Source organism: Lissotriton helveticus, chromosome 2_1 (genome assembly GCF_964261635.1).
Source record: "Lissotriton helveticus chromosome 2_1, aLisHel1.1, whole genome shotgun sequence".
Classification (NCBI taxonomy): Eukaryota; Metazoa; Chordata; class Amphibia; order Caudata; family Salamandridae; genus Lissotriton; species Lissotriton helveticus.
Window position 1 is genome coordinate 1,437,736,027 of NC_136059.1, and position 12,757 is coordinate 1,437,748,783.

Sequence of the window (12,757 nt, forward strand, 5' to 3'; positions counted from 1 at the left end):
AGGGGGGGCGCCTTGGAACTTGTCTATTGCCACGGAAATTGCCGCTGGGGAGCCCGGGTGGAGGGCTGCTGCCATCATCGACCTCTGAACTGCTGGGGTTGACGCCTGCCTCCCGCTGCCCGCTCCCACTTCCATCTGGGGAAGCGCCGGCCGTCGCGTGGAGTGCAGGTCAGGGACTGCAATCCCCAGCAGCCCAGGGAACCACGTGACCTCATCGAAGCGCCAGGAGGCGCATAAAACTAGCGATAGCCTTGCTGAGCGGGGGGCGCCTTGGAACTTGTCTATTGCCATGGAAATTGCCGCTGGGGAGCCCGGGTGGAGGGCTGCTGCCATCATCGACCTCTGAACTGCTGGGGTTGCCTCCTGCCTCCCGCTGCCCGCTCCCACTTCCATCTGGGGATGCGCCGGCCGTCGCGTGAAGTGCAGGTCAGGGACTGCAATCCCCAGCAGCCCAGGGAACCACGTGACCTCATCGAAGCGCCAGGAGGCGCATAAAACTAGCGATGGCCCTACTGAGCGGGGGAGGGGGCCTTGGAACTTGTCTATTGCCACGGAAATTGCCGCTGGGGAGCCCGGGTGGAGGGCTGCTGCCATCATCGACCTCTGAACTGCTGGGGTTGCCGCCTGCCTCCCGCTGCCCGCTCCCACTTCCATCTGGGGAAGCGCCGGCCGTCGCGTGGATTGCAGGTCAGGGACTGCATTACCCAGCAGCCCAGGGAACCACTTGACCTCATCGAAGCGCCAGGAGGCGCATAAAACTAGCGATAGCCCTCCCTCGCGGGTTGCAAGCGGGACGCCGGGCGAAGCCTGGGCAAAGGGCGGGCCCTCTGTGGCCCTCAGAGGCCAGAGGAGGTCGGGTCGGGACACCCTTCTTGGTCGGTCTCGGGACTAATGACATGAACTAAGGTATGCTCAATCAGAGACCAACCACCTAGAGCCTAAACAACGATTGTCCTTGTTAATTTTTTCCCGGGAGCCTCCTAGTCTATCTAGATATCCATTGGCCCCTTACTAGGTGTGTGTAGCTGGGTCATTAGCTTGTTGCACCATGACCTCTAAAGGGTCAGCCAAACAATCAGCCTCTCAAGGAGGGTCACTCAAGGGGACACTGGATTTATATATAACTAGGGTAACATCAGCTTTTGAGTCAATAGAACATAGCCTTCCTAAAGACACCATATCTTACAAACAATCCCCTCCGATCTCAACCGACTCGCCGAACTCTTTACTACTGAGGGAATTAAACGCTATTTGCAATACCAGGTATATTCCCTTAGAACAGGGAATTGAACTAACCGGTTCAACAACACGCCCTATGGGTATTAGAAGCCCTCAGCTTAGGAATTCGCATCAACTTAACAAAATTCCACTGGAAACTCCCGTCGTAACAAAATATAACATTACCAGTCAGGGGATAGTACATCCTCAGGTCCCTACACAGAGCACAAAACGTAAAGGTATGAAACACAAGGGGAAACCAGCGAAATACCGAAAAATAAACTTAAGCCCCTCTTTGGTTACTGCCACCACCACCCCCGAGATACCCAAAGCAAGTCAAATACTGGAAACCCCTATATCCCTTTTACCATCTATTCTGTTGGCCCACTTTGAAGAACTGGTAAAATCCCTATTATCCCCGCTTATTGAAAGATAGAGAGAATTGGGGAAAAGCTCTCAACAATAGACGAAAATACCAAGCCAACCAAGTCAAACAACCAATTTCAGAGAATAGTTGACCCAAAAACGTCTGACACCATTGTACACAGCAAAATTGCCCAGAATAAGCCACCAGATCCTGTACTATCAGTTATTAAAAACAAGGAGGTAGCCAATGAACTGACAATGGCTCTTAGCTCTGTTCCCAGAGCTGGGTGGTCGAAAATAGGCAAATGTTCTGAAGGGCTAGCTGTGAGCAATAAATGCATAAATTTACCACCAGAGGCAGCACCCTACGTGTGTGTTCTCTCGGGAGTACCTGAGCTCACTACCGGAAAAATTGAAGGTCACCAGGACCTCAAAAATAAAGTCCCGTTTTGGCTGACAAAGAATAGACCGCTTCCATCCAACATCAACAGGGCAATCCTAAATGTCAGAAGGGTGGGGTGGATAGGCTCCCGTCCCAAGAACACAGCGGGAGACCTGGTCATTGTTAACTTTCGGGATTACTTGGTCGTCCCTTATCTGCGAAGCTGGGAGCCACAAAGAGGAGATGGGCCTATAACAACACTTGAATTGTGCGATTTTTACCCAAGAACTGCATATTCGCCAATCACAAGGTGGAGTGTAGAGGGATACCGCCGGGGGGGCAGGAGGGGTCCTGTACCAATTAGTTACCAGCAGTAACCCACCTATAATTACCAGAACCAACCCCCTGGCCCAGATATGTTACTCTGATAGGACAAGGATATCGCTCCTACCAACTCTGTATTGTCTGATTGTAAGGAAAACTGATGTACTTTTCTTTTAAATTTTATTGTTATTCTAATGTAAATGAATTTTGTATTTTGTATGCTTTTATGGTTAATAATCTTAACCGAATAAAGTAAATTTGATTTGATTTGGGTGATACAGTAAAATTGACCTTGAACAAGGGGTAGCAACAAACCCCGTTCTTGTCCTAGATGGTGCAGGCGACTAAGAATAAGAAAGAGTATGTGGTAGATACTGGAGCTGAGAGAGTGGGAAAAATGAGAAGAAACTGAGAGAGGTATGTATATTAGATAAAATTGGATAGAAGAGAGAGAGGTAGGGGTGAATGAAGGGTGTGAGGGTGTTGAAGATAAGGAAAAAGGGTGAAAATATGAACAAAGGTGAAACAAGAGAAAATCAGAAGAGACAAAGAAGATATAGACATGTAAGACTAAGAGGTGCACATGAGAGAGTGGATGTAAGGGAACAAGTAAGGGAAAGGGTAGGAACAGAGAAAATGGATAGAGGTTGAGGCTGGTAGAGTGAGAGAAAAGGAAATAATTAAAATAGAGAAGGGGATTTTATATAAAGACAGAGGAGACAATAGAGGCGGAGACTAAAAGAGCAGCATAGAAGCATTTTTTGTTGTTTTTACCTTTTGTTATCTAATGGGCCATACTGCCGCTCCCTTCATCCCCTTTCACACCATGAATAGGGAATGTCTTTCTATTGGTATAGGAAGGGATCAGCAGTTGAGGTCTAATGCTAATTAACAGATATACATGTGAATGTCGACAATTGGATCTCAATAAAGTGACAGCAGCAAGGCTGCAAGATATGAAACCAGGATTTACAGCAGTGAAAGCAGGTCTTTGAGTGACAGTTGCAGGACTTTCAGGAAGTTGACATGGAATATCATCTAAGTGAGAATGGTGTAAAAACGTGCATAATGACTCACTCATCCACATGTACATTCTTCTCAGTGAGTTAAACACCCGCTTCAGAGATCTGTCCATAATCTGTATGCTATTTATACATTAACTATGCATGTTCTAGGAGTGAAGAAAGCTTGTAATAGTCTGTCCATATGAATCTGTCCTTTTTTTGTTGATCTTGTTCACCTCTGACAATGTACATGCCGATGGCCCATACTTCACGTTTGCAGGTCTAAGGTTGGGTAGGGCTCATCTTCAGGTACTCATGCGGACAGATAGACATTGTCCCAGAAGGGTAAGTCTCTCTCTGCATTGTCCGGAAGACCGGCAGCTGCACGAAAAAGAAAGGGAGAGGTGAGACCATCCCAGCATGTAGAGGTTTTCATAGGTGTAATCATTGGGCAGGCAGAGATACTCTCATTGCATTCCATAACTTATCCCCCCATCTCTTCCTTCGACTATCTCAATAAAAATTCTAAAATGTCTTCTTTTAGCTTGCTGTGCCCCCCATTAAATCCATTTTAGAGATATAGTATAAAGAGTCCAACCACTCTGTGTGCTGAGGAGGGATATCTCCTACCCACTTAGTGCAAATTTCCCTTCTCGCAAGTATTACAGTATAGAACAAGAGATGTCGGGCGGGGCCTGTAATTGCCTCCTCCACTCCAAAAATAATCAATGAAAGGCTTACCTTGACCTGGCCCCCCAGTGTGCTTGAGATGGTCTTACCCACTTCTTCCCAAAATTTCAGAATGGCAGGACACTGTTGAAACATAAGAATGTTGGATGCTTTTTTTAATCCATATTTCATGCAATTGGCAGAATCTTCCCATGCCATCTTAGACAGCTTTTCCAGAGTTATGTAGGCCCTATGGAGTGAAAAAAGATGATTTCTCCTTAACCAAGCAGGCTTAACAGTTGAGTTTAATGAGCACATAAATACTTGCCAGTTGTGTTGCAATTGCTCACTCAGCAAATACTCACTTCATAGATCATCTGCCAGAGTGAACTCTCGATTGGTCTTGAAGTGCCCAGTACCACACTGATACTTTCTTGCTTCCAGGAGGTTTTTCCACCAACTGATCTTTCAGATACTTTCCACTGCTCAAAGGGGACCTCCGACATTGCACCTAACTTTTCAGTTGAATTTATTTACATTTTGACAGTTACCCACCCCCACATCTTTTTGCTCAGCTCCACCCAGGGTAAGAGTTCGCCATTCTGGGCAAGTTCTCCCCAACAGCATATACCTGCCTCTCTTATAGAAGTAGCTAGTTTGTCTTTTATACACTCTGGTGTCCCTGGGGAGTCCCAAATGTGAGCCAAGTTCGAATAATAGCCTGAGCTTGTCATCCGTCTAATCTTGGACTGAATTTTTGTCATGGCTCGCAGTACTTTCAGTTTAACCTTCTTGAAGTACTTCGGATCTGCAAACTTAAATATGAAATGATCTGTACCTACTATAGCTCCCTTCAGCGTGATATTAAACTGGGCCCCAGATAAGCAGTCTGGGGAGTTTAGCAACATTCTGAAGTGTGTCAGCTGGAAGGCCCATGCCTAGTATTTAATGTCTGGGAGGGATAATCCCCCCTTCTCCCTTTTCCGCCGTAATTTCTTCCATGAATTTCTTATGCTCTTAAAGGCCCAGATGAATGCATTATTGGCCTGCTGGATTCTATCAATATGAGAATTTTCAAATTGCAAGGAAATTGTGTTAAACAAATAGGTGATTTTTGGCAAAATTAACATTTTTATCAGGTTCACCCTACCAAAGATTGTAAAGGGAGATGTGGCCAGCCCTTCATTATTAGTGTTCAGTACCTTACAATGGTATCCATGTTTGCTCCTGTGATTTTATTAATATCCTGAACAATGTTCAATCCCAGAAATCTCATTTCTTGCTTTCCTCTTCGAGATTCCAAACCATTACCTCTGTTTTCCAGCATTAACTTCATATCCTGACACTTTGCCAAACTCCGAAGTAATCTGAAAGATGACCATGAGGGCAGTTGAGAGGTCCAAGGTGTACACCATTAGGTCATCAGCGTAGAGTGCTAACTTTTTCTCCCATCCCTCATAATCAAAACATGGAATATTGGCTGCAACTCTGATTTTTTGTTCCTAAGGGCTTTATATATAGGAGAAAAGTAGAGGTGATAAAGGGCAGCCTTGTCTAGTGGCTCTGGATATTTTAAAAGGTTCTATCAGGTTTCCTTTTACCAATATTTTAGCTGATGAATTCTGATATATTAACTGGATAGCCTTAAAATTGTCACCCAGATTGTTTTTCCTCAAGATGATTGCCAAATATGACCAATTTACTGGATCACTGACATAATATAGAATGACAAAATATAGACTTACCAAAATATAGTTGCCAAAATATAGAATGCAAAAATATCGAATTCCTATCTACAAACAGGTAAGTACAAAAATATCGAATCCAAAATATAGTCTGTAAAAAATATAGTCAGTCAAAATATCGATTTTTTTTTTTTTTTTTTTTTAATGTCTTAAAAGTAATTTAAAATTATTGAAATAATAAATATAATTAACTAAAACATACTTAAAAATACTCAACCTTAAAATTAAGATATCATTAATTTAAGTTATTAATAAAAAATGTACAATATTTTACCGTAGGATAGCAGGAGGGTAAAATTTAATATTACCACTCCAGGGAGTGCAACAGTAGGGAAAGCGTTGGATAGCGTAGGGGTAAAAAATACTATTCCCACTCCAGTGAGTGCAACAGTAGGGAAAGCGTTGGATAGCGCAGGGGTAAAAAATACTATTCCCACTCCAGAGAGTGCAACAGTAGGGAAAGTGTTGGATAGCGTAGGGGTAAAAATTACTATTCCCACTCCAGAGAGTGCAACAGTAGGGAAAGCGTTGGATAGCGTAGGGGTAAAAAATACTATTCCCACTCCAGTGAGTGCAACAGTAGGGAAAGCGTTGGATAGCATAAGGGTAAAAATTACTATTCCCACTGCAGAGAGTGCAACAGTAGGGAAAGCATTGGATAGCGGGAGGGTAAGAATTACTATTCCAACTCCAGAGAGTGCAACAGTAGGGAAAGCGCTGGATAGCGTAGGGGTAAAAATTACTATTCCCACTCCAGAGAGTGGAACAGTAGGGAAAGCGTTGGATATTGGAAGGGTAAAAATTACTATTCCCACTCCAATGAGTGCAACAGTAGGGAAAGCTTTGGATAGCGCAGGGGTAAAAAATACTATTCCCACTCCAATGAGTGCAACAGTAGGGAAAGCTTTGGATAGTGCAGTGGTAAAAATTACTATTCCCACTCCAGTGAGTTTAACAGTAGGGAAAGTAATGATTTAATATATTATTAAATATCAATACCAATAAAACATTAATTGAAATTAATAACCAATTTAATATTATGTAATAATTAATTAGGAATACAAATACATATTAGTTATTAAAAATTAATAAACTATTCATAATTATTTAACAACTAATTATTTTTCAATAACAAAAACTAATTAATAATAAAAATTAATACCAATTAATAATTAACAGTAAATTAATTATCAATACACAAAAAGTATTTGTATTATGTAATTAATTACAATTACATTACTTCCCACCCTATTCCCCTATAAACTCACATCCCACTACAGAAAATACATTAATGCAATTATCAAATATTTAATTAATACAAAATAATTACCAATTATTAAAACTTGATTGCCAATTAATAGAAATTAATTACCGATTAAAAATTAATTACCAATAAATTTAAAATCAATACCAATAAAAATATTTACTTAATTACAATTAAATTACTTCCCACCCTATTCCCCTATAAACCCACAACCCGCTACAGAAAATAAATTTAGAAAATTAACATAATTAACAATTAATCAATTAATAAAAATTAATTGCCAATAAAAATAATTACCAATTAAAAATTAACAATAAAATCAAAATGAATACTAATAAATAAATAAAAAATATTTAATTAATTACAATTAAATTACTTCCCACACTATTCCCTTATAAACCCACAACCCGCTACAGAATTAAATTACGCAAAAATTAAATACCATAAAATTAATTACCTAAAATAAATTAAACATACATTACAAAAATGAATATACACTTTTCACACATATACTAACATACAAAAAACTTTAAAAAAATGTATATTATTAAAAATTCTATATATTTAATGCCTATATTGTATACTTCGATATTTTGACTTCTATGTTTTGAAAATCGATATTACTTACCTTCAATTCGATATTTTTAACCACTATATTGTGTCCATTCGATATTTTGTCCATTCTATATTTTTACTTCGATATTATGTCCATTCTATATTTTGGAATCGATATTATGACTGTTTACCCAATTTACTCTGTCAAAGGCTTTGGCGGTGTCTAGGGTCACAACTGCTAGAGGAATCAAGCTATTTGTTAGTTTATGTAGATATCTACCCTTGATGAAACCATTCTGATCGCTATGTATCATCCCACATACGACTTTACTTAGTCTGTCTGCTAGAATCTTTGCAAAGCATTTGTAATCTGCGTTGAGCAGGGATATCTGCCTATATGATTTACACCAAGCGGGGGTTTTCCCTCGTTTTAATTTCAATGTGATTATCGCCTTGCCCCAGGATTTATGCAGCTGCAAGACTTTTCCTAGAATATCATTGAGCATCTGTGTCATGAACGGGCTAAGAACCTCTCCCAAAATTTTATATAACTCGATTAGTAGCTCATCTGGTCTGGCAGCATTCCCCCTTTACATGTCTTCATGAATTTCCTAACCTCGTCCTGAGTGATTTCCTGATTAAGAATATTTTGCTGATTTGAGTCTAGAGGTTTTTTTTGTTTGACCCCAACCAATGGCCAACCTCGTCCTCAGATACTACCTGCTCTTCAGCATAGCATTTCCAAAAGTGCTCATTAAAAGCTGCCTCTATTTCCAATTCACTAGTTAGTTTGGTCCCTTTCTGTATGCCCTCTATTTCCTTGATCAAATTCCTTTTGTTATCTGCTTTCACCTTCTAAGCAAATAGTTTCCGAGCTCCCTCCCCATATTCGAGGTGGGCCAGCCTACTAAGCTTCCAGTGCTTGTTAATCTGGGTTTGCAAGATAGTTTCTAGTTGTTCTTTGTGTTTGCAGCTTTTTCCCTTCCAAAAGCCTATACTCCTCATCCTTACTCCTTCTTAGACGTGCCTCTAGAGCCTTCATTTCTGTCTTTAATGGACTAACATAATAGTAGGAACCCAAGTCTGCTGGGTTCAGAGACCTAGCTTGTGTAGTGGCCGCTGATCAAAGTTTGTCAGTACTGACCAATAAGAAAGAAAAATTTCTTTCTAGTGTCCCCTCACTCACCGGGGTTTCCCCACGGTGACATGCTTCATCATTGGGGCCATCCCAGTTCTCTACGAAAAGGGGCGTGCTACGACTCACGGACTACGCAGGAGCACTTGGTTGTGAAGGACTATGTGTGGTGCAAGTGAAAATGGTGGAGTGGGTGTGAGTGATTAAAAATACCGTGCTAGTGGGCCTCAACAAATTTATTTGCTCCTAGGTTGGTATGTTAAAACGGGGTGTGACACTGTATTTTAACCTGTAATCAGGATTAAATCAGTGGTCGGTCGACATGTTTCAAGCTCCCCAGGCTTTTCTTCAGGACCATACAGGGACCAGCCCTGTATTTGCCACTCCTATAAGCCCCTAAATTGGGGTGTGTATACTACATAAATCAACAACATATAACGCTGTTCAATCTAAAACACGCGTATTATACATACGTTTTGTACTGTTTTGCTGTCTCTGTAAAAGTAATGACACATGATTAGTGACAAAGCCCCCCCCCCATCTTGTTAATAAGCGAAAGGGCTCCACATTTTACCTTCATGCCGCATGCCACATAATATGGTGTTTTTTGTTTTGCCCAATATTGGTGCGTGCAGGCTTTCAGGTCCAGTGCGTCATTCATAAAATAGTGTAGAACGTGATTTGTGAATTCACACATATAAACAACACAGGATTTAATGTGACTATGGACGGTAGACACACACAAAACATAAATCTTGTTCCGAATTAAAAACTGCATATTTACATGTTGGAATGCCTAATAGCACTTCATGGTCACTATTGGGGGGCAGGATCACCTTATGGAATCATTGCTGCCAAGTGGAGGGGTTACGAATAGGTATTTCAGAGGGGTTTCACCGCTGAGGAAGTAAGTACCGTCTTTTTGATCTTTGCAGTGTGGAAATCCCGCCCTTCTGACTCGCATTGACACGATCGGTAAGAGCAAGGGTAGATGCTGATAATCGATGTCTCTATCTTTGTTTCTTCACTTGGCAGCAATGATTCCATAAGGTGATCCTGCCCCCCAATAGTGACCATGAAGTGCTATTAGGCATTCCAACATGTAAATATGCAGTTTTTAATTGGGAACAAGATTTATGTTTTGTGTGTGTCTACCGTCCATAGTCACATTAAGTCCTGTGTTGTTTATATGTGTGAATTCACAAATCACGTTCTACACTATTTTATGAATGACGCACTGGACCTGAAAGCCTGCACGCACCAATATGGGGCAAAATAAAAAACACCATATTATGTGGCATGCGGCATGAAGGTAAAATGTGGAGCCCTTTCGCTTATTAACAAGATGGGGGGGGGGGGGTTTGTCACTAATCATGTGTCATTACTTTTACAGAGACAGCAAAACAGTACAAAACGTATGTATAATACGCGTGTTTTAGATTGAACAGCGTTATATGTTGTTGATTTATGTAGTATACACACCCCAATTTAGGGGCTTATAGGAGTGTCAAATACAGGGCTGGTTCCTGTATGGTCCTGAAGAAAAGCCTGGGGAGCTTGAAACATGTCGACCGAACACTGATTTAATCCTCATTACAGGTTAAAATACAGTGTCACACCCCGTTTTAACATACCAACCTAGGAGCAAATAAATTTGTTGAGGCCCACTAGCACTGTATTTTTAATCACTCACACCCACTCCACCATTTTCACTTGCACCACACATACAGCCTGATTCATCAAGGGGCCGTTTTGCGAGCCCCTAATAGCGAATCATAGCGATTCGCTATTGAGGACTCGCAAAACGGTATTCATGTAGGAATTGCTAAATAAATAGCGATTCCTACATGTTCTCTATTTGCGAGTAGCAATTTGCTACTCGCAAAAAAAGGAATACCTCCCCATTCATTCCTATGGGCCAAAAGGCCCATAGGAATGAATGGGGAGTATCCCTTATTTGCGAGTAGCAATTTGCTACTCGCAAATCAGATAGCGATTTTAAGGGTGCCAGGGGTGTCCAAAGGACACCCTGTAGCACCCCTAAAATGCACATTTGAACAGGTGTTGCGCACACACATGTCCAAAGGACATGTGTGTGTGTAACATGCAAAAGAAAAAAATGCACTAAAGTGCTTTTTACACTATTTACGCAATTTACCACCAAGTCAGACCTGGTGGTAAATTGAGACCAAATATTGCGATTTCGCTATTTCTATTTGGTTGATGAATTGCATTTAAGGAATCTCTATTAGAGATTCCTCAAATCCAATTCCTCGCAAATATGCGATTTCGGTAATAGAGATTTTTGCATTTGGGATGATGAATCCCAAATGCAAAAATCGCACTCGCAAAGGGCCAGATTCTCAGAATCTGGCCCTTTGCGAGCGCAAATCAGCTTGATGAATCAGGCTGATAGTCCTTCACAACCAAGTGCTCCTGCGTAGTCTGTGAGTCATAGCACGCCCCTTTTCGTAGAGAACTGGGATGGCCCCAATGATTAAGCATGTCACCGTGGGGAAACCCCGGTGAGTGAGGGGACACTAGAAAGAAATTTTTCTTTCTTATTGGTCAGTACTGACAAACTTTGATCAGCGGCCACTACACAAGCTAGGTCTCTGAACCCAGCAGACTTGGGTTCCTACTGTTATGTTACGTCCCTGGAGGCCGACCTAGTCTTTCAGTTCCTCCTTCTCCCTCCCCCTTTTTCTGTACTTGTTTAATGGACTAACCACAGCTCTATAACTCCTATTTCTAAAGCATAGGATGCTCGTAATTTTACCCCTTATATAAGCCTTGAGTATGTCCCTGACTGCTGTAGTGGAAGCAGAGCCTATATTATATTGAAATAACTCATCTACCTCACTGTTCAAGTGGTTCATTGCATCTGTATCAGAGAGTATGGTACGGTCTAAAATCCATTTATTCCCTAAGGGCCTATGTTTAGATCCATACTCAATGTGACCACAGAGTGATCTGAAAGGTGGGCAGTCAAGTAGGTAATATCCTGAATGTCTTCTCTCAGGTTTAGACGTACCTGAAAATAATAATTCTGGACCTAGGCCCATACTTTTTATTGTGATAGGGGGTGTCCAGCAGACCGCCCAACCATTCGCTCCATAAATCACAAATTGTGCTTGGTTAATCCTTGTCTGTAAGTTTGTACGTGATTTTGGAGTGGCTAGTGCTCTGCTATTTTTAGACTTATCCAATTTAAGTCCATTATGACATTAAAATTACCTTCCATGGGGGGCGGAGCCGGGCCGGCGGCCAAGATGGCCGCACCGAGTCCCGGCTCCGCCGACCTTCCCTCCTTGCCGCCTGTTCTGCTTGCCTGCCCAGTGAGAGCGCGGAGCTTCCGTGCGTCGGAGGGGACGCCGAGGTGAGGCGTCCGATTCCGGCGAAATTTCTGGCTCCGGGGACGGAGATACGCTCCTCAGAGCAGGGCGGCCTGCCCGATGCCGGTGACCGGGACCTCGCGTTTGGCTGCACCCGACCGCCAGTGCAACAACAGCGGAGACATCGACCTGTGAGGCGCCGGTCTCCCGCCAGGGAGCCTGAAAATACCCTCGACACCGCCGCAGCCCTTTCCAGGTGCACTGCACAATTCTCCTGTGTTGCTTGCTTCTCCTCCCTCATTACTCCCCCCCCCAGCGATTTTTGTTGACTGCCGGACTCTGAGACTTGCTCCCTGCCTGTCTGGGGCATTCTGCATGCCTGCAAATTGAATCGACGTTTTATCTCCAGCTCATGGGCGCTGGTGAGTGCACAATATTACGGTGCTTTTTGGGCTGGGGGGGCCCGCTAACGATACTTGGTAGTGGGGAGGAGGGCATCCTGTGTTGCCCATTGCTGATACACAGACAATCCGCCATCTTGACTGGAAAGGGACCGAAGAATCCTGAGCCTGCCCGTGTGGTGCCGTGGCGCTGCTTGTTGGAACAGTGGCGATCCGATGGATTATATCTTGTGCGGCGAATGGGTGTATTGGAGGCCGGTGGACGGCGACTGTACTTCTCTAAGGGGCCGCGGCCCTATATTCTGGTGATGATGAGAAGTAGTCCTGATTATTATTGAATCGAGGTTTTCTTGGGGCCG

At 42.7% G+C, this 12,757-nt stretch overlaps 1 protein-coding gene across 2 annotated transcripts in view; it reads left to right on the plus strand.

The window, feature by feature from the left end:
- Positions 1–12,757, plus strand: part of TRABD2A (TraB domain containing 2A) — a 1,184,208-nt gene that overhangs the window by 509,262 nt on the left and 662,189 nt on the right. The gene's annotated exons all lie outside the window — the stretch shown is intronic.